The sequence below is a fragment of the Felis catus genome, chromosome E1 (genome assembly GCF_018350175.1).
Source record: "Felis catus isolate Fca126 chromosome E1, F.catus_Fca126_mat1.0, whole genome shotgun sequence".
Lineage (NCBI taxonomy): Eukaryota > Metazoa > Chordata > Mammalia > Carnivora > Felidae > Felis > Felis catus.
Window position 1 is genome coordinate 26,470,205 of NC_058381.1, and position 4,863 is coordinate 26,475,067.

At 34.5% G+C, this 4,863-nt stretch overlaps 1 protein-coding gene across 1 annotated transcript in view; it reads right to left on the reverse strand.

Annotated features, from left to right (window-relative positions):
• BRIP1 (BRCA1 interacting helicase 1) overlaps positions 1 to 4,863 on the reverse strand; it is a 207,437-nt gene that overhangs the window by 42,141 nt on the left and 160,433 nt on the right.

The window sequence follows — 4,863 nt, forward strand, 5'->3', positions numbered from 1 at the left end:
GGAAACTATAAAAAAGACCCAAATGGCAATTCTATACCTGAAAAATATAGTAACTAAAATAAAAATCCATTGGATGGGTTTAACAGATCAGAGAAGACAGAAGAACTGGTAAATCTTAAGACAGATCCACAGAAGCAATGAAAAGCATCAACTAGAGCCCCACACACCAAAGACATAGGTATGAAAGAATCAAAGCATATGAAAGCAGTCAGTGATGATCTGAACAAATTTAAAATTCAGAGTTGAAACAGTACTAATACATTTGAGACAATACTTAATACTTCAAAGGCTCCGCTATTAAAGGATATCAAGAATCTCCTACTTTTCCAAGTGGCTGAGACTATATTCATTTTCTATCTAGGTACTAATACACAGTACTAACACACAGAGACTGTTAAATTAAACTTCTTCTTTGCTGGAAAAGAGATCACAGTAAATCCTGCCGTCTAGTCAATTGAGCTTGATATTAAAATCATACTCCTTTTCTGGGAATGCAAGCTGGTGTAGCCACTCTGGAAAACACTATGGAGGTTCCTCAAAAAACTAAAAACAGAACTAACCTACGACCCAGCAATTGCACTACTGGTCATTTATCCATGGGATACAGGTGTGCTGTTTTGAAGGGACACATGCACCTCCATGCTTATAGCAGCACTATCAACAATAGCCAAAGTATGGAAAAGAGCCCAAATGTCCATCAATGGATGAATGGATAAAGAAAATGTGGTATATATATATACAGACACAATGGAGTATTACTCAGCAATCAAAAAGAATGAAATCTTGCCATTTGCAACTACGTGGATGGAACTGGAGGGTATTATGCTAAATGAAATTAGTCAGAGAAAGACAAATATCATATTACTTTACTCATCTGAGGACTTCAAGAGACAAAACAGATGAACATCAGGGATGGGAAACAAAAATAATATAAGAACAGGGAGGGGGACAAAACAGAAGAGACTCATACATATGGAGGACAAACTGAGGGTTACTGGAGGGGTTGTGGGAGGGGGGATGGGCTAAATGGTTAAGGGGCACTAAGGAATCTACTCCTGAAATCATTGTTGTCATTATATGCTAATTTGGATGTAAATTTAAAAAAATAAAATAAAATTTAAAAATAGGCTTTAATATCAATAGTGTACTTATATAAAACTGTAATTTAAAATTTTCTGTTAAAAGGACATTTTTTTTTTCCTGGACTATTCTATTCGAGGTAATAAGAGACTGTGAACTTGTAAAAGGTTTTTCTTTGTACTTTAATCTTCCTAGACAACAATGATTTTGTATCTTACCAAAATAACTTCATGTTGTCTTTTTTATCAGGTCTTTGGTTACTTAAGAATACTGAGTCTTCTCAATATTAAAAGAGGTAAATTTTCCTTAAAAAAAAAAAAAAAAAGAATGTTCCTTCAGTAAGTGCCTGTCCTTACAGTCCCCATCTCAAGCTCGGCTTCCAGGGAAACAAACCCAAAACATAAAGACAGTAGTGAAATGGAAAATGAAGAAGAGAGACATGGAAGATGGAAGGCCAGAAGATCAAGAAAGACAGACTAGAGGATAAATAACCAAAGAAATAAAAGGAATTTTTCTGGGTTGAAAAATGTCTTCAATTCTCTCAGATCCAAAGGATTCAACAAATGATAGGAATATCCAAAATCCACTGTCACCATGTAAGATTACTTGGAGATTCTAATCACTAAATGAACTAAGAAAAACCAATAGTACCAATTAGAAAAAAATAAACATCACCATTATTTGTAGATGATTTGAATATAAACCTAGAAAATCTAAGAACTGAAGTGGGAAATTATTGAAACTAATAAGAATTCTAAAAGATGGTCAAACTATGTAGTCAACCAAAAACATTAATAGCTTTCCTTCATATTACAATGACTATTTAGAAAACATAGTGAGGAGAAAATTCCATTCACAGGACCAACAGAAATTATCAAATTCCTAGGAATAAAACCAACAAAAATGAACTAGATCCATTTCTTAAAAGAATTTATAAAGCTTTGCTGAAGGACCAAAAACAAGATCTATATAAACAAATCAAGGTTCCTAAAGGAGACTATGGATGTCAAATCTTTCCAAAATAAGATGTAAATATAATATACTACAAATACGACTGCCAAACGTAGTTGGGGGGGGGGCAGTTTTGTGGTGTGTATACAGTCAAGAAATTAAAAATCAGGTTCATCTGGACAAAATAAATTCTTGTTCTTTTTAACTAAAGATATATTTTTTGCACAAGAGAATTAAAATTTTAAGAACTGCGAAAAAAATAAATAAAATAAAATCATACTCCTTTTCAAAGATGGACTCAATTACAGCATATAATGCTACATTCCTATTAAAAGCAGTGTCACACCAAAGGCCACCACATACACAGCCTTCATATGGTCTTCATAAAAAATGTTAAAATTACATCCTCCCAAGAGTGAACTACTTTTATACAAGATCAGAATGAATGGTATACACAATTCGCTAAACACAAAGTCAAAATTGGAAAAGATGGGAACAACAGATTTTAATAATAAATGATAATAACATTTATTGAGCTCCTATAATGTTCTAAGCACAGTGCACAGGAGTAGAGCTGGGAACTCAATCTAGGTCTCTTTCCAGAGCATGCTCTCTTAAGAGTGAAAACTCTGGAGTCAAGACACTATATAGCTTTCCTGAGTGATCTTGGGTAAATCAATTCTGTTGTGGCTTACTTTTCCTAATTAGAAATGGAATGAGTAGGAAAATCTAATTAAAGTAAAATTTAAAATAGTTCTCAAATACAACGACAGCAATTTATTCACCTATAACTATCTGCTAGTATTGGAAGCTCACAGAAATTGACTACAGGGGTGCCTGGGTAGCTCAATCAGTTAAGCATCTGACTCTTGATTTCAGCTTAGGTCATGATCTCACAGTTTCTGAGCATGAGCCCCACATCGGGCTCCACACTAACAGTGTGGAGCCTGCTCGGGGTTCTCTGTCTCCCTCATTCTCTGCCCCTCCCCTGCTCTCTCTCTCAAAAAATAAATAAACATGAAGAAGAAGAAGAAGAAGAAGAAGAAGAAGAAGAAGAAGAAGAAGAAGGAGAAGAAGAAGAGGAGGAGGAGGAGGAAGAAGAGGAGGAGGAGGAGGAGGAAGAAGAGGAGGAGGAGGAGGAGGAGGAGGAGGAGGAGGAAGAGGAGGAGGAGGAGGAGGAGGAAGAGGAGGAGGAAGAGGAAGAGGAAGAAGAAAGAGAAGAACAAGAAGAAGAAGAAAGGAGAAAGAAGAAGAAACAATTGACTATAATACCCAGCAACTAGTTATTGAATATGAAACAGCAGTTCCTGTTAGTCAACTTTTAAAGATTTCATATGTCGGGGCGCCTGGGTGGCGCAGTCAGTTAAGCGCCCGACTTCAGCCAGGTCACGATCTTGCGGTCCGTGAGTTCGAGCCCCGCGTCGGGCTCTGGGCTGATGACTCAGAGCCTGGAGCCTGTTTCCGATTCTGTGTCTCCCTCTCTCTCTGTCCCTCTCCCGTTCATGCTCTGTCTCTCTGTCCCAAAAATAAATAAACGTTGAAAAAAAAATTTTTTTTAAAGATCTCATATGTAGTATTCCTGGGGAAGTATACAGTATATTTTTGTAGTATAAGCCTAATTAAAGGTATAAAGAGTCACTTTCTTGGATAAATTCTGGACTTTCAAGATAAATTAACAAGTTAGTTTTAAGAAGCTGTGAAACTACTTAGGGAGCCTAGGTGACTCAGTCGGTTGAGCATCCAACTCTTGATTTCAGCTCAGGTGATGATCTCATGGTTAGTGGGTTCGAGCCCAGCGTAGGAGCCTCGCAATGACAGTGCAGAGCCTTCTTGGTATTCTTTCTCTTCCTCTCTCAGTCTCTCCCCCTCCTCCCCTCTCTTGAAATAAATAAATAAAAACTAAAAAACCAAAAAAGTTGTACAACTACTCAAGAGAAAACAAAGTCTCTTCAATACACTCTATATTACTATTAACCTTTTTAAACAAAAGGACTGTGTTAGACGAAAATCAGAAGAGTATACTTCTGACAAGTAGCTTTCAAATTGGTAGGAAAGAAATTGTACTTTATATCCTCTGAAAATAACCTGTCAAATTTCTATATTAAAACTTTATAACTAGAATACAAAGGAAGTACACTTTCCTTTAAGTGTTATAGGTTATATTTAAAAAAATAATATAATAATATGGCATCATAGGAAAGGTTAGATAATAGTATGTAAAAGTAACAATTCAGTGATAAAGTATATTATAATATGTAGAGATTAAAAGAAAATATACTTTAAAAATTCTATCCAACTGGGAAAAATGTATATTTCCTACCTATCTCTCAAAATATAACTAAGTAGTTTCTCTATATTCTTTGACGGTACCTGCCAACCCCTGCCAATTGTAGCATTTATCCTTTGTTAGACATAATAGCTTAAGGGTTTTCAAATTTCCCTACACCTTATTCCAGACAAATACTTTATAATGATCACTCTGCCTATGATAACAGTTGTTCTAGGATATGTTAGCTATAAATGAAACAGAGATAATGTAGCAACTATTAGATTAAATAAACAAAATTATCTCTCCTTAGTGTTTTAGTTTTCATTAAAATGAACTAATTTTTATGTTTGACAACATGAATTCAATTTCTTATAAGTTTTCAAATATTCTCTACCATCCAAATAGCCTTTAAAATACTGTGAGTATTTTACCCAGGAAAATTATTTTAGGCGAAAAGAAAAAAAAAAAAACTTTTGAAGGTAAATATATATATATATTTATATATATATCAATTAACATTTAAATATTTTTTATTATATAAAGAAACAAACTCCTAAAAATTA